The sequence below is a fragment of the Euleptes europaea genome, chromosome 21 (assembly GCF_029931775.1).
Source record: "Euleptes europaea isolate rEulEur1 chromosome 21, rEulEur1.hap1, whole genome shotgun sequence".
Taxonomy (NCBI): domain Eukaryota; kingdom Metazoa; phylum Chordata; class Lepidosauria; order Squamata; family Sphaerodactylidae; genus Euleptes; species Euleptes europaea.
This window is the reverse complement of record NC_079332.1, coordinates 8,045,857-8,069,717: the sequence shown is the minus strand read 5'-3', so window position 1 is coordinate 8,069,717 and position 23,861 is coordinate 8,045,857. Positions and strand designations below refer to the sequence as shown.

General features: G+C 45.5%; 1 protein-coding gene and 1 non-coding gene across 11 annotated transcripts in view; both read right to left on the bottom strand.

Moving 5' to 3' along the window:
- The window catches only part of RBFOX1 (RNA binding fox-1 homolog 1), a 1,240,357-nt gene that overhangs the window by 908,389 nt on the left and 308,107 nt on the right, over positions 1 to 23,861 (bottom strand). The window lies entirely within an intron of this gene.
- Positions 1,542 to 1,613, bottom strand: TRNAT-GGU (transfer RNA threonine (anticodon GGU)). Its single transcript has one exon. It is a non-coding gene; the product is annotated as a tRNA-Thr (tRNA).

Sequence of the window (23,861 nt, the reverse complement as noted above, 5' to 3'; positions counted from 1 at the left end):
GCACAATGCAGGAAATTCACAACTATCCCCCCAAAAAACCCCAATGACCCCCAATCACCGCTCTTAACCACTACACCACCCCAGGAGTAAATGCAAACAAAAGGACATTCTCTGACAAAAAAACATACCATAAGACAATTTTTATATATATATATATATATATATATATATATATATATATATATATATATATATATATATATATGCATCCATGAAGTGCATACATCAAAGTCAAGGGAAATCTTTGTATTCCGTCGGTAATGCTTACAAGGTAAAGTGGCATGCAGATTTCTTATTTAATAAATTCCCACTGAAAATTAGTTTTTCACAGTGGGAAGGATTTCAAGGCTTGCCGAGATGAACAGGCAGGATCTAATCAGTGTTCAGGCTTTGTAGATACACCAGGGCTTGGAGATATTTGAATGATCCAATTATTCTGCTGAGGCACAATAACCTTACCTGCATACTAATCAGGCAATATGCAGGCGAGAATCAAGTTGGGCTTCTCAGGAAGCCCTAGACATACACAGCTCCCCGGCTGACCTTCTGCCAATTACATTAATTTCAATTCTATTAGCTCATCTTTTGCCCGAAGGTGACATATGTACAGATCTATAGGGGGAGAAAAATTGCCTAAATCAACTTGCCACTAGGTGCCATGGAGAATGCCTGCTCAGTGACTTGAATACAAGGCATTAGTTCCAAAAGCGAGCGCAATTGTACAGTAAATAAGAGCACATTTCCCCCCCGACAAGATACCTCTCCAGAAAACGAAGAAGTTGTCAGCCCATGAAACGCGGCTGAATCTGCCTGCCACGGGGAGCACATCTAGCTACTTTGATTTATTCTTTTTATTAAAAAAAAATCGGTACTGTTGCATTGAGGCAGGCCTCTGTAACGAGATGCATGCTCTCTGCCTGGCATCTCCCACCTGGTTTGTGCATGCGTGGTGCTGGCTCTAGAAGCGGGGGGGGGGGTGTCTGCTGCTCGCATAGGTGCCGCAGGTCCCCAGTTCAATCCCTGGCATTTCCAGCTCCCAGAAAAGATGATCCCATGAACACACATGAAGCTGCCATACTGAATCAGACTCTTGGTCCATCCGTCAGTATTGTCCACTCAGACTGGCAGTGGCTCGCCAGGGTCTCAGGCGGAGGTCTTTCACATCACCTCCTTGCCTAGTCCCTTTAAGTGGAGATGCTGGGCATTGAATCTGGGACCTTCTGCATGCCAGGCAGATGCTCTATCACTGAGCCATGGCCCCTCTCCATGGTTCTCCAGGGTTTTAGGCAGAGGTCTTTCACATCACCTGCCTGCCTAGTCCCTTTAAATGGAGATTCCGGAGATTGAACGTGGGACCTTCTGCATTCCAAGCAGATGCTCTACCACTGAGCCACAGCCCCTTCCCAACTCATGAAGCTGCCTTCTACTGTATCAGACCCTCGGTTCATCAAAGTCAGTATTGTCTACTCAGACTGGCACTGGCTCTCCAGGGTCTCAGGCAGAGGTCTTTCCCATCACCTACTTGCCCAGCCCACTTTAACTGGAGATGCCAGGGATTGAACCTGGGACCTTCTGCATACCAAGCAGATGCTCTACCACTGAGCCACAGTCCCTGCAACTAAGATTCTTCTTATTTATTAGGGAGGAGAGAGTGGCTGGGTGGCAAAGCATACACAGCAGGCCCCAAGTGTAACCCCTGGCAATTCCCAATCGTAGACCACAGATGTCAGAAAATTCCTTTCTGTGCCTGAGACCTTAAGAGAGCTGCTCCCTGCCAGAGTAAGGAGTAGTGAGATAGATGGGCCCCTTACCCAAACTAGGGTTGCCAACCTCCAGGTACTAGGTGGAGATCTCCTGCTATTACAACTGATCTCCAGCCGATAGGGATCTGTTCACCTGGAGAAAATGGCCACTTTGGCAATTGGACTCTATGGCATTGAAGTCCCTCCCCTCCCCTCCCCAAACCCCACCCTCCTTAGGCTTCACCCCAAAAACTTCCCGCTGGTAGTGAAGAGGGACCTGGCAACCTTAACCCAAACCCTGCTCTCTTCAAAATCTCCAGATATTTCCGAAGCCAGAGCTGGCAATCCTGCTATGTAGTCTGACAATCAGATGTAATTCCCGGAGATCTCCAGTCCCCATCTGGAGGTTGGCAACTCTAACCATTGCCATAATCGACACACCATCAAAACTGAAGTCTGGGGGTTTTTTTACATCTTAATGATGCTGGTCTCAAAACGGGCCCGGCTGTCTTGCAAACGGGAGGCGTGAGCTCTCTCAAGAGTAGGGCGACATCGAAGAATATTCAACCTCGTCACGAGCCGTGTGTGATCTTGAGAAGGGCCGCGATTTGTTTTTTTGCCCTGCAAGTGTCTTAAGAGGACAAAAACAAATGGCTCCTTTATAAATGTCGCCTGCGTGGAATAACAATGAACAAAGGTTCACCAGGCGCCCACCCCGGCAACAAAGGGATCTGTTAAAATATTCTCCCCCCTCCACAACTCGCCTTCTAAACTTGACTCGTTATAAATCAGCATCTTTGATGAATTTCCCAGGAGAGTTTAGAGAGTGACAAAAATTTAAAAACCCCTTATGCATATTCTACTGAAATAAGGATCTTTGCAGAATCCCAGGGGAGGGGGTGACGTCATTGTTTCCCCAGCGGAGTGCTTCTTGCCCAGACATGAAAAACAGGTATAATGTCTCCCCCTCCACTTCCAAAATTGGAGCTTATTGCATCCCATGGGGGGGGGGGGGAAGGAAATCATGTACTGTCACAAGAATTAGTTTAGAAGGATCACTAGGAAAGAACACTGTGTTCCCCGGCTCCCCAAAAATTGCAGATCCAATCCATCCCAGAGCAAAAGTTCCACAGGGTAATCGAGCTATTGTGGGGGGGGGGGAGCACAAAAGCGCAAGAATCTCTTGTGGCGACTGCAGATTGCCTGCATACATTTTTATATATATAAAAAAGGAATCAGTTTAATCCCATTGCTGGCTTATTTATATGAAAATCAAATGCCAATGTTTTATTTATTTGCCCGCAGAGTGACTACAGAGAGGGATTGAAGAAAAGAACATGGAGGTGAGGAAACAGAGATGATGGGAAGGGGGGTGGGAAACTACTAGCAACGAAAACGATTATGTCTGTTTTCTCCACACAACCATCCAACGGAGACCGTGTTTTAACACTATATCGATAGGATTCTATCCTGCATTTTGCACATTGGGTTTTGCCCAACTTGCATATGTGTATTTCAAAAATTATGTGCTTCAATATCACACACAAAATGCTCATTATATTTATCTCTCGGTTTAACCATGAGCCTGTTCACAAATCTTCAAAATAAGTGGAGGAAGGAGAGATAGATGGATGGTGAAGGAAAGAACTTGATAAAGGAGGTGCCTAGGGTTGCCAGGTCCCTCTTCACTACCAGCGGGAGGTTTTTGGGGCAGAGCCTGAGGAGGGCGGGGTTTAGGGAGGGGAGGGACTTCAATGCCCTAGAGTCCAATTGCCAATGCCGTTTTCTCCAGGGGAATTGATCTCTATTGGCTGGAGACCAGTTGTAATAGCAGGAGATCTCCAGCTAGTACCTGAAGGTTGGCAACCCTAGAAATGCTAGGGCAGCAGAGCATAGTATGGGTCACAGCTGACCGAAGCCCTAGCTGCCCTCCAAAGGGTTAAACATGATAAAAGGCTCAGAGATCCATGGCAGAAATCTTACTGGGGTTTTTAAGGTCACAGGAGCAGCTACAAGGTCAGGGTCAGGACGCAGTGAGAGAAAGGGTCAGACATTTCCACCCATCCCCGGTTTACCAATGTGGTTTCAGACTGCTCTGGGCTCTTAGTAAGAATGCTTTTCAATTTTCTGAGCATCGTGTGCTCTAGTCAAATTGGCCTTTCTCGTCATATAGTTCCAGTTTCATGTGGGTCATGATTAGCTCTGGAAATAGGGTTGCCAGCTGGGAAATTCCTGGAGGTTTGTGGGGGTGAAGCCTGGGGAGAGTTGGGTTAGGGGAAGGACTGTAGTCTGCAATAATGCCATGCAATAATGCTTTGCCTTCCAAAGCAGCCATTCTCTCCTGGGGAACCGACCCCTGTAGCCTGGAGACTGTAATTCCAGGAGATCTCCAACCATCACCTGGAGAGGCAAACCTATCTGGAGAGGGGAAAGATGGGTTGGAGAAATAGTTTTGGCCTGGACCCTACAAATCTGCTCACTAAAGTTGGATGCCTCCTCCAGAACTAAGGAGCCTTCATCCAACCTAAGGGGCTCCTCTGTTGGAAGAAGAGCCACTAAAGTGGGGCTAACAACAGCCCAGGATAGAGCTGCTTGAGTTAAGGGAACCCAGCAGGAGTCAAAGAGTTAAGCTTCCACACCCCACTCTGAATCAGGGCTCTGTGTGGCTGCCGTTTCCCTTTATAGCCTAATTCTGAACATCTCATCTATGCAAGGAAGAAGAAGAAGAGGAGGAGGAGGAGGAGGAGGAGGAGGAGCAGCTGGTTTTTATATATGCCGACTCTCTCTACCACTTAAGGAAGAATCAAACCGGCTTACAATCACCTTCCCCTCCCCACAACAGACACCCTGTGAGGTAGGTGGGGCTAGGAGAGCTGTGACTAGCCTAAGGTCACAAAGCTGGCTTCGTGTGGAGGAGTGGGGAAGCAATTCCAGTTCACCAGATTAGCCTCCGCCACTCATGAGGAGAAGTGGGGAATCAAACGTCGTTCTCCAGATCAGACTCCACTGCTCCAAACCATGGCTCTTAACCACTACACCACACAGGCTCTAGTTCTGCCCTCCATACATTTTTGCAATCTTTCTACAGCCGACGAAGTTGCCAGGAAGCAGCTAAATACGTCTTTTCTTTTCCCCCCAAAAAAATTTATGCACCCTTTCTCCACACCCCTTTGCTGGGGCCCCGCTTGTCCTGCTGGCGTGCTCTATTTTAAGATTGAAAAGTACAGAGAAAGGGTACTTCCCAGGTGCTCTTGAAGAACCTAAAATAGCTCCGGCCTTTCTGAAGATGTCATTAGTATTAAAACAGGGCAGCTCATATTTTCGCGACACCCGTGCCCTTCGCTCTGGGAAGGCATTCTAAATGGGGTTGACTTCTGAACAATTCCTGCCTGAATTGAGAAATGCAGATGAGCCTGCCGTCCCAACAAGCACTATAACAAATAAAATCTGCACTTCAAAGAAAGATCTGAGATTAGCTGCAACTAGACTGAGCTGTTCGTGGATTCTTTCTAATATGGAGCTTTTTTTTAAAGGATTTTTAAATAATTCAGCCAGATGAAGTTAGAAAAGTAGGACTGAGCATTTCAAGGTGCTTCAAAGGGAGATATATATGTCTGCATATAAAGCAGAGAAGGAATTGAATAAAGCCAGTATGTCGAGGTGACTGAGTATTTGTACTAAGACCTCTGTTTTCTAGATTTCTGGTTGAACACACATGAACACATGAAGCTGCCTTATACCGAATCAGACCCTCAGTCCTTCAAAGTCAGTATTGTCTACTCAGACCGGCAGCGGCTCTCCAGGGTCTCAAGCAGAGGTCTTTCACCTCACCTATCTGCCTAGTCCCTTTAACTGGAGATGCTGGGGATTGACCTTGGACCTTCAGGTGCCAAGCAGATGCTCTACAAACTGAGCCATGGCTCCTCTCCATGGCTCTCCAGGGTCTCAGGCAGGGGTCTTTCACATCCCCTACTTGCCTGGTCCCTTTAAGTGGAGATGCTGGGGATTGAACCTGGGCCCTTCTGCATCCCAAGCAGATGTCCTACCACTGAGCCACGGCCCCTCTCCTTTAAAAGACTGGACACTTCTACTGAAAGTTAGGTCTACTAACAATGAACACATGAAGCTGCCTTAGTCTGAATCAGACCCTTGGTCCATCAAAGTCAGTATTGTCTACTCAGACCGGCAGTGGCTCTCTACGTCTCAGGCAGAGGTCTTTCACATCACCTACTTGCTGAGTCCCTTTAACTGGAGATGCCGGGGATTGAACCTGGGACCTTCTGCATGCCAAGAGGAGACTCTACCACTGAGCCATAGCCCCTCTATAACCCAAAGACCCACTGCATTTCTATTGAATGTCCTATCCTCTTGATTGTAGACTCACTCAGCAGGAGATGAAAAAGACCTTTCTCTATGTGAGGTCCTAGAGAGCGGCTGCCAGGCAGAGTAGGCAAAACCAACTAGACTGACCAATGGCCGGACTCAGTGCAAGACAGTTTTATACGTCCATATGTATTTCACTTGCCGAACCTCGTTTCAGATCCATCTCATTTCCTAATAAACTAATTTCTATGGAAACGTCGGAATGCCGTGTTTAAAATAGACGGAGCGGTCGCTGTAGTCAATCTGTCAAGGAAACAAACAGCTTTCTCCTCCCTCTGAGATGATGCCTCAAACTGGATTGCAACAGGAACAAAATGGCTGGGGCAGAGCTGGGCAAGGAGATCCTACGAAGCAGTTGCCAAGAATTTTGCATAGATGATACATGTGACATAACCCAGAACTGCCAGATTGAGGAGGGTTTTTTTTATAGCTAATCTGAAAAGGATTTAGAGGGGCTCTGGGGCATTTTTTGCCAAGGGAATAAGAGCCTAAGAACATAAGAAAAGCCATGCTGGATGAAACCAGGTTCCATCAAGTCAAGCAGTCTGTTCACCCAGTGGCCAACCAGGTGCCTTTAGGAAGCCCACAAACAAGACCACTGCAGCAGCATTATCCTGCCTGTGTCCCAAAGCACCTAATATAATGGGCACACTCCTCTGATCCTGGAGAGAATAGGTATGCATCATGACTAGTAGCCATTTTGACTAGTAGCCATGGATAGCCCTCTCCTCCATGAACATGTCCACTTCCCTCTTAAAGCCTTCCAAGTTGGCAGCCATCACAACATCCTGGGGCAGGGAGTTCAACAATTTAACTGTGCTGAAGGCTGGAGTGTATTCGTAGGCTAAACTTCATCTTCATGACTAAGAAATCACCCATAGAGTTTACATAAGCAGAACTTCTGTTGTCGGTGTTTGAGCTGTGACTTGCTGTTTCAGTCCACGAGAAAGTCTAGGTCACAATGTCTGGATGCTTGTCCAGTGAGGTTTCAAGCACCTGCCCTCCATACAGCTGTGGAATTCAGGGCCACAAGATGCTGCTAGGATTGGCACTTTGTTTACAGGAGACTAGGCGAACACGTTAGACGCTAAAATGACCAGACTGAGGCTATCATACTTTGGTCACATGATGAGAAGACAAGACCCAAGACAATAATGCTGGGGAAAGTGGAAGGCAGCGGGAAAAGAGGAAGACCCAGCACGAGAGAGATTGACTCACTCAAGGAAGCCCTGACCTTCACTTTGCAAGACCTGCACAAGTGCTGTTAATGATAGGACGTTTTGGATATTGTAATCCATGTGGTCACTATAAGTCAGAAGCAACTTGACGGCACTCAACAAACACAGAGGCTATCGTATACCCTTGACCGAAGGATGGTACACTCCTTCTATCTGGGATGGTCGTCCTCTTCCACCAAGAGTGCAGCTTCGGGAGGGACCCATGGAGCGGTGAGGGAGGTAGGGGACACCAGCCTAGCCAGCCAGATCAGCCGAATCAACCCTGGCGATCAATGGGGTGGCAGATGTCACACCAGATCACCCTCCCATCCGAACACAGAGGCAAATTCATGTCCTGAGACCTGGACAGCCCAATTTCATCAGATCTACTTGGATGGGAAACCACCAAAGAAGCCCAGGGTTGCTATGCAGAAGAACACAATGGTCAACCACCTCTGAATGTCTCTTGAAACCCCCATGGGTCCACCATTGGTTGGCCATGCCTTGACAACAGTTGCAAAAAAAGAAAGGCAAACTCACAGTCAATCAAGGACTATTGCGCAGTTTGTTCCAGCCATTCCTCAGCTGCCAAAGTCCCAGATCTTGCAAGACTTCACAATAAGGCACCTGATGTGAGTCAAGTCAAGTTTATTAATACGGTTGACTGACCAATCACGTGCCAACACATCAAAATTTCCAGACACAATAGTTTGCACCGCAGAATCACAGACTGCCCATACATATAAAGGTGGAAGGTCAATAAAAGCAACCCCTGGTTAAAATTATCATGTTAAAATTGATAAAATTGTAAAATATTCTAACAACCATTCTCTAATAAAGCTCTGCATATTTTAATAGCAACGACGCAGAACTTGGCAGTTTGGAGGGTAAGTGGAGGATCTTCTCCTAATAGGAGCTTCTTTGCCAAAAGCTCAACTGACTCATCAGGGAATTTACCAAGTAGGGGGGAAATAAGCTTTGATCTGACTTTGTGGTAGAATGGGCAACATATCAGTGCATATTCAATGGTTTCAATGACCTCTGTTCCACAAAGACATAACCTCTCTGATCTAGGGATCTTCTTCTATTTCCCTTCTAAAACAGCCAATGGTAGGGCCTGGCATCTAGCAAGGGTAAAGGCCTTCCTATAATTAATAGACTCAAGATGATAAAAATACCTAATGTAAGTCAAAAGTAATCTAGCAGTGACACTGAAGTTGTGAGGCCACATCTGGAGGAGAACGTCATGGTAGGATGAACCACACTGACAGCAGATGGAGGATCATCCTTCGGATGACTATTTATTTAATGCTCGCCCATATGAAAAACTCCTTGCAAGCAACCTGGCCCTCAGGTCAAGCTTCAGGTATATAAATCAATCAACTGCGACGCAACAGAAGATTACACTGATATATTTCCTTCTGCTGTTTCCGAGGATTTCAAGATGCGTTCCGTTCCATCCGCAAAAGGGCCAGCCCAAAACACTAACGCAGAAATCCATATTTAAAATGCGAGCGTGCGAGAGGAGGAATTGTCAGATCGGGAGAATGTGTACTTTACAAACCCAATTAAATCAAATCCCCGTACAAACTTTGCGGCGATGATACACCAAATAGCATTTCTGTACATTCCCCGACTTAAAGCAGGAAATTGGCTCATAGCCGACTCGTGAGGGATGTGAGCAACAACAACTGGATAAGCATGAATTTTCACCCTTCGCTGTGAAAAGGATGGAATGAAAAAGCAATTACTTGAGGTGAGGCAGAGGAATAATCTCAACAATTTCATTGTCCTTGAAAGAAACAGGATACCTGTGCGGCGTCTGCTTTAATATTGGTAATGTCATTTATGTGCGCATAGTCGAATCCGCACCATATTAAAGGCACTGTTTTCATGCGATTCATGCTTTTTATGTGCATGCCGAAACAAGAGCCATGACAGTAGCATTATTAAATATGGGGAATGCCTAATTTTGCACCCCTGTTGTTTACACTCAAAAATCCCTGTGACGTTTCCCCTTTCCCCTTGGGGGAATCAAACCCGCGAGTCTTGATTTTCCTGCCACATTCTGTTTCCTTGCCCCTCCTGTTCCTCCTAGATGTACACAATTTGTGGGAGCAAAAAGTGGGGGTTTGCACCAATTCCGTAATCACTTCAGATCTGTGCTGGGGGTGGGATGTTTACCATGATTGCTAATTTTTGCTTAGTTCATTCCATTATTAGTGGACTCTGATCTGGAGAACCGGGTTTGATTCCTCACTCCTCTCCATGAGTGGTGGAGGCTAATCTGACAAACTAGATTTGTTTCCCCACTCCTACACATGAATCCAGCTGGGTGACCTTGGGCTAGTCACAGCTCTCTCAGCCTTACCTTCCTCAGGGGAAGGTGACTGTAAGCTGGTTTGATTCTTCCTTAAGTGGTAGAGAAAGCTAGCATGTAAAAACCAACTCCTCCTCCTCCTCCTCCTCCTCCTCCTCCTTCTTCTACCATTGTTTTCAATGGAAGAATGCTGTTTATAAAAATAATGGGAGCCCTGTTCCGTCAGAAATATTTCGCTTTGGATTCTCTGGTTTGCACAGCAGCCAGAAGAAGAACTGCGGCCAATCCTTCTGTATCTGGGACTGTGGAGAGAAGCCTTTTTGGTCTGAAGGAATCACTTTCGGAGCTGTTCTACCAGCTATTTTGAAAATCAAGCAACAGACTTTCCCCCAGGGGGGACGAGTAAAGATTTTGGAATCATAACTCTAGTTCTCATGACTTGCAAAGAAGGAGGAATGTAAACCTGGATAAGGCAGTGGTCTATGCCATCCCCTGAAGGGTTCACCTGTTTCCCTTGATCATTGTGCGTCTCTCTCTCTCTCTGTGTGTGTGTGTGTGTGTGGTACAGTAAGACAGCTGTAAGGAAACAAACACCCAGTTCATCTTTTTTCTATCTTTTCCTGCAGTGGAAAGGGAGTTAAAGAAACATAACTTGTCTCATCATTATGTTTGTGGATACACAAAGTATGGAGGAATTATATCAGAGTGGTTACCGGGTTCCTCCCCCCCAGACAGTTTAAGATAATATATTGTGGCTAATGGAATGTTTGCCGCTCCTGCATTTGTTTACAGGTGTAATGAAAGAGAGTCACAGAAGCAAGATGCTCCTGGCATAGTTCTCCCCAAGTGTGGGACTCATTGCCGTAATGAAATATTTATTCAGAAATGAACAACATCGGAAAACTTTATCCCTCTTGCTTTGTGGAATGGCTGGTAGCGGTCCCCCCCCCTAGGAAAGAGATGAGCATTCTTAGCCACAGCTGTGCCCTCTGCACCTGCTTAAATTTAATGGCCAAACATGTTGCTGGCCGGGGGCCAAGAATACTCAGCTGAATACTCAGCGGCTGAGACAGAGGTAGGCTTTAAAATAAGATTCCCCTCATCTCACCGACCTGCGATTGTCAACGTCGGATTCGAGGCCACAATCGAGGATGGGAAAGTACACATGAACACTTGAAGCTGCCTTCTACTGAATCAGACCCTCGGTCCATCAAAGTCAGTATGGTCTACTCAGACTGGCAGCGGCTCTCCAGGGTCTCAGGCAGAGGTCTTTCCCATCACCTACTTGCCTAGTCCCTTTAACTGGAGATGCTGGGGATTGAACCTGAAACCTTCTGCATGCCAGGCAGATGCTCTACCACTGAGCCACGGCCCCTCCCCAGAGATAGAGACAGGGTTTGACTGGTCAGGGTCTAGAGACTGTCTGGTAGTTTTTTGGTGGGTGGTGGTGAGGCCTTGATGGGGTTTGGTGGGACCTGGTGGGTTTGGGGTGATGAGAAGACAGACAGGTTCTGATGAACAAGGGTGTCAAGTTGACAGAAAAACCAAGCTCTTAATATTCATTTTATCCTGCGACGTACTTGGTACCCAACCCAGGCCAAAATACCCAATGGGCAAAGAAATTATCCAATGGGACCAATTCTATGCTAACCCAATACGCAAGGTCAAGTGATGTTTGGCACGGGTGCTCATACCAATGGCATTCCCACTTTTCTATGGTGAAGAGAAATCAGATATCCAGCAGGTCAGTTTTTAAAACTTCTATGCCACTATATCACTTGATATTGCAGTGAAGTACGTGCATGTTTGCATCTATCATTTCTTTCAATCCTCTCTGCCTTCCAAGGCAGTGAGATGTGGTTTTCTCCTCTCCCATCATATCCTCACAATATCCCTGTGAGGTAGGTTGGGCAGAAAGAGAGAGAGAAGCTCACACACATGAGCTTCCTGCCAACCTCCAAGTGGAGCCTGGAGATCTCCCAGAATTACAATGGATCTCCAGACCACAGAGATCAGTTCCCCTGGAGAAAAATGCTGCTTTGGAGGTGGGGGGGGGACTTAATGTCATTATACCTCAATGAGGTCCCTCCCCAACCCCAAATCTCTACGAATTTCCCTGTTCCTCCCAGGTCCTTGTTTGACACCCTACCCACTACACCACCCCAGTTCCAAAGTACTCCAAAGTTTTAAAGAGAGAGTACTTCAGAAGAACAGTTACATAAAATTCACACAGTTTGGTAAAAAATAGTTAAGGATCTGCGAAATTTCACAAGTTTCCATGTGATAAAACAAGAAATATGGTGCCTCAAAGGAGCAGTGGAAAGCTTCCCTTCCAGGTTTGTCTCCTTTTGATGAGATGCCCGATGTCTCTAGATGATTTCCTACATTTGCCAATCTTTATTTGCAAATATTTTGCAGAACATGAGCGGGGATCAAAACAAGCACCCCACAAAGAGCAAATCTGCTAGACCATCTGTGGTCCTCAGCCAACGCTTCCCTCCCCCTGAGGTGTACCCCAGTGTTTACTAACTCCAGTCAGCAAACTTTCAGCTCGGTCGGTGTCTTGGTCCACAAACTGCAAGCTTGTGTTTTGTTCAGACACCTCCAAAAAACACTGTTGTCCCAAACTGCACATTCAAGAAGAAGACATCAGGAAGAATTTTCTCACAGTTTGAACGGTTCCTAAGTGGAATAGGCTTCCTCGGGAGATGGTGAGCTCTCCTTCCCTGGAGGTTTTGAAGCAGAGGCTAGATGGTCATCCGTCAGCAATGATGATTCTATGACCTTAGGCAGATCATGAGAGGGAAGGCATATTGGCCATCTTCTGGGCATGGAGTAGGGGTCACTGGGTGTGTGTGTGTGGGAGGTAGTTGTGAATTTTCTGCATTGTGCAGGGGGTTAGACTAGATGACCCTGGTGGTCCCTTCCAACTCTATGATTCTGTGATTCTAAGAGTTGGTTTTTATATGTCTACTTTCTCTACCACTTAAGGGAGAATCAAACCAGTTTACAATCACCTTCCCTTTCCCTCCCCACCACAGACACCCTGTGAGGTAGGTGTGCTGAGTAGAGCTCTAAGAGAGCTGTGACTGGCCTAAGATCACCCAGCTGGCTTCCTGTGTAGGAGTGAGGAAACAAATCCAGTTTACCAGATTAGTGTCCACCGCTCATGTGGAGGAGTGGGGAATTAAACCAATTTTTCCAGATTAGAGTCCACCGCTCCTAACCACCACACCACGCTGGCTCTCCAGAGGAGAGGGGAGCAAACCTTGCCTGAAAAGAATGCCAGCCCTGAAGAAAAATGGAACCACAGGATATAAAATAGTTGAAAATGAAAAGGGGATCATAAAGGTAGTTGGCCCTTATGTTTCTTTTCGAAAAAATATCCAACCTTACTTTCTACTACAGAAGACAATACCCAGCTTGTGGGTATTTCTTCGTAAAGCGGGTGTCGTCGAAGGACTCCTTAACAAACTGGATTAAAGCATTAAGACCAGCAAATAAGGTATATTTAATTGAGAGGTCCTTGGTGGGATCACGTCACTAAAATCTTTCTACCTTTCACAGCAATATAAATATTATTTTTTTTGCCTAAAGGAGGGATGTTGGATTTTGCACTAAGCCAACATGAATTCATTAGAGCTGAGCTTTAACCCTACAATTGTCCGGGTTGATGGAAGGAGGGAATAACATTCAAGGTTTCCACGGCAAGAAGTGATTAAGTGCGTTGGCAAAGTGAGGACATCCATTCCCAAGCTACCTAACATCAATTAAAGGAGGCCAAATTAAATCGATGTTCTAATTCCACAAAATTAATGGTAACTTTTTTTTAATAGATGTTACAACATTTCCCCAAGGTCCTGTAATAAATTCTTATCACAGAAATGTGCATAGGAAGCAAACGGTTGCACCTTTTTGTGGTCGAAGAACACTGCTAAGAAACAGCCATTTTTCGAGGCTTGGAGCCCAAGAATACCTGAAGTCAAACTGGAGAATCTTTCCATTGAAAGAGCTTGAAGGAAAAAACTCCAGAAACATTTCCAAAAAGCCGGTTTTGATGCAGAAAACTCTCCTAAGCTCAAGAGTATGAGGTGTATTAAACATGGCACAGGTACGTTATGTTTCTTTGAGATTTGGGCATAAACTAAAGTCATTTATTTAACTATTTCAGGTCTCGCTTGGTTGATATGACACTAGGCTTTCAAAGAGGGCTACTTTATTTTATTCTTATTAGTTTGCATGATTCATAATGGGTATAAGATTCTCAGTATGGGTATAATGGGTATACAATTGATGATGATTCATAATGGGTAGGAGATTCCCAGTATGGATATAATGGGGATAAGATTAATAAGATTTGGGCATAAGAAAAAGTCATTTATTTATCTATTTCAGGTCTGCCTTGGTAGATATGGTGCTAGGCTTTCAAAGAGGGCTACTTTATTTTATTCTTATTAGTTTGCATGATTCATAATGGGTATAAGATTTTCAGTATGGGTATAATGGGTATACAATTGATGATGGGCATAAATCATAAGGGGTATATAAGCCCTATAAACCATATAAACATCAACTACATAAAATTAACTTATTAAATGCATAAATCCAACAAAATACAAAACAGCAATCAGAGAAGCAACTAACAATGAGTAACATTTGTCCAACTCTACGACATTTGAATTTAAGGATGCCCATCTTTCCGGATTCTTGGTGCCCGAGTAAAGTGTGATTATTCACACAGGGACTTGGGTAAAGAAAATGTGGATATAGAGTTGTGAGCTTTGAGTTGGGAAATACCTGGAGATTTGGGGGGTGGAGCCTGAGAAGGGCAGGGTTAGGGGAGGGGAGGGACTTCAATGGGGTATAATGCCATAGGGGCCCACCTTCCAAAACAGCCATTTTCTCCAGGTGAACTGGTCTCTGTCATCTGCCGATCAGTTGTAATCTCAGGCGATGTCCAGCCACCACCTGGAGGTTGGTAACCCTATTTGAATAGCTAACCCAATGAGGCTTTTATTTCACTGCTGCTATTTTAATTAATGGATGCACTTGTTTTGATGGTCATTTCAATTTTGTGTGTGGTCTTCAAGATTTATATGTCCCAATGGTTTTTACTAGGTGTTGCTGTCATTGGTTTGGCTGGCTGGTTTTTATAATTCATGGTGGTTTGATAATTTCCCCCTGCTTTTTATGCTGCAGGTGTGTTGTTTCTTTCTTTAGTAATATTAGCTGTTTTTGATTTTATTGTGTTGTGGCGATTCTGCTTTTTCTGTAAGGCACATCAGACAATGTAACTTTTGAGAAAGGAAATAGAAATCTCTTTAAATATATTAATAGAACCAGGAGACCAAGTAACGGATATTAAATTAGTGAAGGCCACATTACACAAAAGCGATCTTGCAAAGGAACATATTTAAAAAAGCTGCCTTATACTGTATCAGACCCTCGGTCCATCAAGATCAGTCTTGTCTACTCTGGCTGGCAGCGGCTCTCCAGGGTCTCAGGCTGAGGTCTTTCACATCACCTACTGCCTGGTCCTTTTAACTGGAGATGCTGGGGACTGAACCTGCAATCTTCTGCGTGCAAAGCAGAGGCTCTTCCACTGAGCCACAGCCCTTCCTCAGTCTTGCCTCTTAACTGAATGCCAGTAGGGAGAGCTACCCGATGGAAGGCATTCCAGGCCTCTAGAATGTCCCAGGACTCATCACTTGATGCAGTGAAAAGGCAGAACTAGCATGGAGGGGAACAAGCAGCATTTGCCCGACACCTTGCCACACACACTTAACGTTTTAAAAAACAACAACCCAGCTGCATTTCCATCGTGATAGGATTGTAGTTTAGCACACAGATGCATCACCCGTAGCCCAGTGAGGAGGAAGGTGGCCAGCCAGTATTGCACATCGCTTGAGCATTTGATTCGTTTCTTTCAAAGGAAAGCTGTTACCAGCACTGTATCATGTATGCTGCTTTCAGAGACATGTTAAGGTAGAGCAGGCCTATATTCTGCTTAAGCCGTCTGCTGCTGGGCATTAATTGTTTCTCAATGAAAAATTAGACTCCCTGGGAGAGAAAAAAATTGCATAGCGAGAGCTGAAATGGGTACCCCCACCACCACACACACGCACACACACCAGTTGTGGTACGTGGGCAAATATCAACCATATCTGCTCACATTGCCTGCTGGGAATGGCATTTCATAAGTGACAGCTCTGGTTTTGAGTACATCTTGATGCGCTGCGCATGTGCTGTTTAGTCATTGCGGATGATACAAACCCTCCATTTTGAATTCATTTTTTGATTATCTTTTCCATACAAGGTTTTTTCTTTGGAGGGGTAGACTCTGATCTGGAGAGCCAGGTTTGATTCCCCACTCCTTCACATGAGCGGCAGAGGCTAATCTGGTGAACTGGATTTGTTTCCCCTCTCCTCCACAGACGAAGCCAGCTGGGTGACCTTGGGCAAGTTACAGCTCTCTTGGAGCTCTCTCATCCCCACCTACCTCACAGGGTGTCTGTTGTGGGGAGGGGAAGGGAAGGTGATTGTAAGTCGGTTTGAGTCTCCCTTAAGTGGTAAAGAAAGTCGGCATATAAAAACCAACTCTTCTTCTTCTTCTTCTTCCTTCTGGGCGAATTGTATATTTTCAAACAAAGCTACCTCAAAGGGTCGTTGTGTGGATCAAGCAGGGAAGCAAGAATCACGTACATCGTCCTCAGCTCTTTGGAGGAAAGGCCAGATTAAACCATATTAGACAGCTAAAGAGATCCAGCACCATAAATTGATGTGGTCGCCACATCACCTCAAATGCCGATGTACTTCACGGGAACCTTTTTGCACATTCAAACGCCAGCCTGTGCTCCGAGGATGGAGGCCCGGCTTCTCATCTGCTCCAGCAGCTGCCGAAAATATAGACCACTGAAAGGGGAGGGGGGGAAGAACACAATTTCTTCCAATAAGAGAAAGTTGTCCGGGGCGAGTTTTTCAATGTACAAAACCACTGTAATCCAAAACCGTGATTGATATTCTGAGCGTGATGGATATACTCTGCGCGCGAGCACCTGAAAATAACAGACACAGCTGAATTTAATAGCTTTGTGAAACAGGGACGTGATGCCCTCAGGGTCACAAGGAAGCTGCATCTGTTTCGCTAGACTCCTAAGCGCTAACATCTCAACCCCCCTTTTTTTAAAGCGATTTTACAACCTGATCCTATGCAACATTTACTCCAAAGGAATTCCTACTGAGTTCTGCGAGACTTTCTCCTCAAACGATTGTATGTACGAACGCAAGCTTCAAAAAATGCCCAATGCTTTGGGAAAACCCACTAGGAGAATATCAAGATGATGGCCCGCTCCTCCTTGGGTATCCCCAGCATTTTCTTACTGACAAAAAAAAATAAAAAATAGAAGGAAATAGAAAATGCAAGTTGGAGAGAGTTGACAAAGAGAACTATTTCTCCCTCTCCCAAAATACTAGAACTTGAGGGTATCCAATGAAGCTGAAGATTCAGGATGGACAAAAGGAAAAACTTCTTTACACAATGATTAAAATGTGGAGTTTGCTGCCAGAGGACATAGTGATGGTCACAGGCATGTGATATATTCATGGGGAAGAGGTCTATCAGTGGCTACTGGCCCTGGTGACTAAAGGGAACCTCCATGTTCAGGGGCAGCCAACCTCTGAATCCCAGTTCCAGGATGCCGTGTCAGGGGAAGGCCGTGGCCTCTGTGTCCTGTGGTTGGCCCCTCCAGAGGAACGGGTTGGCCAGGGTGCGAGACAGGATGCTGGACTAAATGGGACCCCCGGTCTGGTATAGCAGGGCTCTTCTTATGTTCTTATGAATGCACAAGCTTTCATGTTCCACAGAGGTGATAATCAGGAGTTGTTGTTGTTATTTTACATGCTGAAAGCAGGTACATAAGAAGCTCCAATATATGACACTGTTCTTAAAGCAAGGCCCCACTTGATCATGTTTCCCCACCAAAACATTTGCACGCTCTGTCCTTTTAAAATCCACAGCAGGCAATGTTTTTCGCCTTTCTTAATTATAGAGGGCGCATTTGGTCTGTCTTGGCCATTAATTTTGCGGCAAGGCTCGATCCCATATTGACATCTTGATGCTTCTGAAATTCCCGCTGCCCCCCCTTCCCCACCCAGAATGAATGAATGAAGAGATGTTTATTAAAGTGATACAGCTTCACATTCCTTATCTCTGTACGCTAAAATTGTACTCAAGGCCCAGAAACCATACAGCCTTCGGAAACGGGCCATAAAGCCAACCAACGAAATTGAACTATGAGTCACTGGATGATTCTGGCTAATTAACTCTGCTGCACTCCCATTTTATCTGCAGCTAGAGATGAAATTGCACGACGCGGACGGCGTTTTCTGGATTCCAATATTTACAAGAAGAGTCGCCAGCTAGAATTTTACTTGCCTGTGTTCTGCCAGCTAGCAGATACTGGGCCCTGAGAAGGCTTGAATGCTTATTCAGCCATGTTTTCTTAGCCCACGCGTTTCCTCCCTGGCTCTGCCCCTAAAGCACCAAGTGCCCAGCAAGCCCCATAAATTTCCTTCCAGGTTTTCAGCAGTTTCACTGGTGAACCCCAGAATCCTGCCCTTCTCATGAACACATGAAGCTGCTTCTACTGAATCAGACCCTTGGTCCATCAAAGTCACTATTGTCTACTCAGACTGGCAGCGGCTCTCCAGGGTCTCAGGCAGGGGTCTTTCACATCACCTACTTGCCTGGTCCTTTTAATTGGAGATGCTGAGGATTGAACCTGGGACCTTCTGCATGCCAAGCAGATGCTCTACCACTGAGCCACAGCCCCTCTCCATGGCTCTCCAGAGTCTCAGGCAGAGGTCTTTCACATCACCTACTTGCCTTGACCTTCCTCTGTTTCTGTTCTCCTGGATTCCTCCCTGCTTCCACCCCTGAACTGCCTGATTCCTCCCAAGTCCCACTCCTGACCTAGCATTCCCCTCCCCATAGTTCCTTCTACTGTGTTGGCACATGGATGTCTCACTGTGTGCCACCAGAAAAGTGCAACCCAAAACCCTGGGACCACTTGGCTTCATCGATCGCACATTTGTAATTTCCATCCTGTTGTGATTACACCAAACTCTTTGTTTTAGCTGGGTTAGACGCCCACCACTGGGGCTCTACCTCTGACCACAAACTCCCAGCACCATAAATTATTCCTTGCCATTTTTTCCCTCCTCTACATCATTTATTTTCATAGCATTATACATGCCAGCTTTCCGACTACTTAAGATCAAAAGGAGTTATTCTCCAGGCTCATATTTCACCACTGCTCTCATATTTTATCTAGCAAATTAGACTTTTCAGATCTGGCTTGCGCTTGACTTTGTCTCTAAAGTTCCATAACCCTCAGCTATTATGAAACATTTTTAGGACTTCCTCTCCTCCAACCAAGCCAATCCGATGTTCCCTTGAAATGGCCATGGACGGAGCATGGAATGGCCCTTGGCCAAAACACGTTATGCCAAGAAGGCAAAAACAGCAGGTTGAAACAGAGTTTTCTTGTCATTTTTCAGCATATTTAGATGTTGGGTGATCCTCTGTCTTTACATGAAGGAGTCAATCCAGCCTTCTTCCCAGAGCATGCCAATGGGTCACAAAAAAGAAGAAGAAGAACAAGAAGAAGAACAAAAACAACAACAACAACAACTTTTTATATGCCTACTTTCTCTGCCACTTAAGGGAGAATCAAACCGGCTTACAATCACCTCCCCTTCCCCTCCCCACAACAGACACCCTGTGAGGTAGGTGGGGCTGAGAGAGCTTTGTCTAGGCCAAGGTCACCCAGCTGGTTTTGTGTGTAGGAGTGGGGAAACAAATCCAGTTCACCAGATTAGCCTCCGTCGCTCATGTGGAGGAGTGGGGAATCAAACCCGGTTCTCCACATCAGACTCCACTGCTGCAAACCACCACTCTTAACCACTACACCACGCTGGAGAATAAGAGAATCCCTTTGGCAATCACAAGGAAATAGATCTGGGGGAAATCTGGTTTATCCCCTCGGAATGCAATAATCTGCCTGTTCCAGTTTACTCTAGAGAAAATGAACTGGTTAAACAGGCAAGGTAGCTAACCACAGGGAAAGCAGTTTCTCTAGTGCAAGCCAACTTAAATGGAAGTGGGGTGGAAGGGTTCATCCTGAATTAGGGATGATTCCGATTTCCTCCCCATGGGCAATTCTCTCTGCAAGATGCCATTATGATTTGAGTTGTTCACGGTGTGGAACAGACGTATTTGCATATTCTTTGGGCCCATTTCCCTTAGTGCATTTGAATTTGTATTAGAATCAAGGGCATGCTATGGAAATCCAGGTTGGAAAAGGAGGAATTGGCCCACCCTGCCCTGAAGCAATGATTTCTTATGAGTAGAGAACCACATGAGAAGGTGGAAACAGCATGAGATACAAACGTCCCACTGGAAAAGGCAGGTATCGTCACAGTGCAAACAGCCAAGACTATTTCTACGGTTCCTGTGCTTGTGTTCTCTTTGAAAACACCTTGGGTTCTCACGTTAACACAAATAATTGACATCGCCTCCACAAAACCTACATTTTGCTCTGCAAGACCCTAAGAAGACAGCGAGGTGAAGCACCTGATGGCTATGTCAGGGATTTTATTTTATTAAAAAAAAATCTCAGTAAAAGGGCATCCAAAGAGTAACACATTTGTTGGCCTTTTCCAGAACATGCTTCTCACTCAGCCTGACCTATTGGTTCAGAGGACGGAAGGGGGGGAAGGCTCCAAATGGCATCTCTTGATAAGCAAGGAGCACGCCGATTACTTGTCTCACCCCCCCACCCCCCCAATTCTCAATTGGATCTGGGATGAAGGCACGGCCAGCTTTGTGCTGCGTTAGTGGAAACGGACAGAGGTCTGTCACCTGCCGTGGAAACAGCTTAGCAAGCTTTCGTTCTGACTCAGGTGTAAATCCTTTCCACATTCCCATGTTTCTCTGGCGAATGACTCACACAGGCACACCAGTGAAAAGAAATATTGTTAGCAGCAGGCATAATCCTTACCATGTTTATAATATTTGATGAGAAGCCAGTCAAATCCAGTCAAGGGGAAACTTGGGCCAGTCACTCTTTCTCTAGCTTACAGGGTTGTTGGGAGGATAACACAGAGGAGGAGGAGGAGGAGGAGGAGGAGGAGGAGGAGGAGGAGGAGAAGAGTTGGTTTTTATATGCCAACTTTCTCTTACCACTTAAGGCAGAATCAAACTGGCTTACCATCACCTTCCCTTCCCCTCCTCACAACAGACACCCTGAGAGGTAGGTGAGGCTGAGAGTGTGTGACTAGCCCAAGGTCACCCAGCTGGCTTCATGAGTAGGAGTGGGGGAAACAAATCCAGTTCACCAAATTAGCCTCCGCCACTCATGTGGAGATGTGGGGAATCCAACCCGATTCTCCAAGATCAGAGTCCATCACTCCAAACCACCGCTCTTAACCACTACACCACACTGGGGAAACCACTAAATTCCTTGGAGAAAGGACAGGATAAAAAGTATGGTAGATATAGACAGTTTTCTTTGGGCACAAAAAAGGAATATGGTTTCCAACATTGTCCTTTCTGATTGGCTGGCAGTATGATGCCACCAGATTGGCCAAGCTTGATATATGTGTTAGGAGCAGATACTTCAAGACCAATCCTGGCTCAGCCTACCCACTAAAAAGTTTCTGTGCCAATTCCAGCCATTGGCCCCTGAAGTGCCTAGGCTGGATGACACCCCACTCCAGAACCAAACTCAAGTAGAGCCGACGTGTGGCCGCAACTACCTTCCCCCTCCCGCAGATACAAACTTCCATATTCATTCTCCTATAACAAACCACAGTGATGAATTGCACAGAAATCTGATTGCTAAATGTCGCCTATTACTGCCGTTTAGATAATAAATGGCTGTATTCTAGCCTGTTCAGAAGTCTACTTTGTAATGACATTAACATGCCCCATTAAGTATATTATTGTACAAGAGAGCAGAGCCATTTGCGATAACAATCTTTTTATTAGAATCCATATGCATGAGATATTCTTTATTTATTTTTTTAAAAAAGTCTTGTAATTTGAATATTTACAAGGGGAAGGACAATGAAAAGACACGGTGTGGGCAGAGGTAGCTTTTATTCACGGGAGACTTGACTGCCTATGATTCTCTGTCAGTGGTTGTTACACCTGTAAGTTAAAATTAGGGAACCAAGGCTTCCCAATCGGCCCAGAGACTCTTCCTCCGGGTATTCGTCTCTCTGAAAATTGAACTGCAGTAACTAGATGCCAAAAGAAAAGCTATTTGACTCTTAAGTATGTAAGAGAGATGAAGGCACACACGCTTTTCTTCCTCGGGATTTCTCGGTCTGCCGTACCCTTAACAAAAGGAACACAGCCAAATAATCCGGGAGTACAAAATCGGATTAAGCAGATGTTAGGACGGTGTTGGATCCGTACTTCAAGAATGAGGAAAGCCCATAACAATTCGAATAAATGAATCCTTTGCATAAACCGTCTCTTTATACAAACAGAGAGAAGCGCTGTACATATTGATACTCTGGAATTTAAGGAAAGACCCAAGACGTGAGCAACTCCGCAATCAGAGAGCAGCAAAGAATTAAGAAGATTGTGCACGTTGTTGCTTCAACCCAGTGAAAAGGGTGGAAATGCCAACAGCTTTTGTAAATTCTACTATTGTATATCAGGGCTTACAAAGCTTAAGCTACCAAAAGCCAGTCCTATATTCTCCACTTAGAGACATTCCATTACAAGGTAACACACATCCAGATCCGCACCCGGTACTCCCCCCATTTTCAAATGAAGGATGGTGTTTCAAAGCAGCCAATAAAACAGTCCGCGGGTCGCTACCACTTCTAAATGTCGCCAGTATTTTTATTTACAAAATGGCAGAGTTCAGAAGTAAAAATTAGGCATAATTCCAATCAGGCGTAGTTCTGATTACTGTAGCGGGACCAGACAAAATGTCAGAGAAGTACATTGGGCTCTATCCTCTGCCTGCTGCCCAAAATGTTCAGTTCCAGAAATAGAATCATAGGATCATAGAGTTGGAAGGGACCACCAGGGTCATCAAGTCCAACCCCCTGCACAATGCAGGAAACTCACAACTACCTCCCCTCCACATCCCCAGTGACCAGAAGATGCCCTCCCTCTCATCATGTGCCTAAGGTCCCAGAATCAGCATTGCTGACAGATGGCCATCTAGCCTCCTCTTAAAAACCTGCAGGGAAGGAGAGCTCACCACCTCCTGAGGAAGCCTGTTCCACTGAGGAACTGCTCTAACTGTTAGAAATGCTGCACATTCTTTCATCCCTTCCCAGTGATGGCAGCTAGATTCCTCTGGATATGCCACACATGACAGAGCGCATTGGTTACTCTTTGGGGAAAATAATACGGAAGCTGAAATGGCACGAACGATGCAGGCGTGTCGCAGTGCTTAAGCAACGGCAAACGCCCAACCTTTTCTCTACCTGGACAATCATGTGCCCTTATGCACCCTCCCCCTCCACCGAAGGCTGAGCATGACCCCGTTGCCAAAATTTGACCTCCCCCTTCCACCAGTTTCAGCTCCGCTTCAAAACCAAACCAGCTATTTTTGCCCCCGCAAAAAAAGAGAGCAAAGTTTATTGGTGTGAAGAAACAGCGAAGCTTTCGAGAGCGCCGCTTGCCATAATCCCAGACTCCATCCTGCTCTTCCTATCCAACGTTTAATCTGCTGTTCGCGTCTGTAAGGCAGGCGGGCTTCTGCCTTCAGAACCGGGGCTTTCAAGTTAAATCTGAATGAATTAGATTGTCATCCCCATACCCAAGCGCAAGTGAACTTATGTCCTTGTTCTTTAAAGCAACTAGCCAAGTTTATCTTTTCTCTTTAATAATGCAATTTAATTTACCAAAGGTTCCTATTAAAAATTTATCAGACTGCGGCAGTCGGAGCCACCTAGACATGTTGTTATGGTTAAACATTAGCTTTAGCGCACATCACAAATTTCCTGCTGTGAAGCTGGGGCCGGAGTCATATAGAAATGTTCTCCGGGCCGTCAATTGATATTACATTTAAATGAGGCCGGCTGTGTTCGCTGAAATAAAGTAACACTGATTATTAAAAGGCGCGGTGGCCAGAGTTTCTCGGCGATGGCAAATTAATGATTTACTTCTGC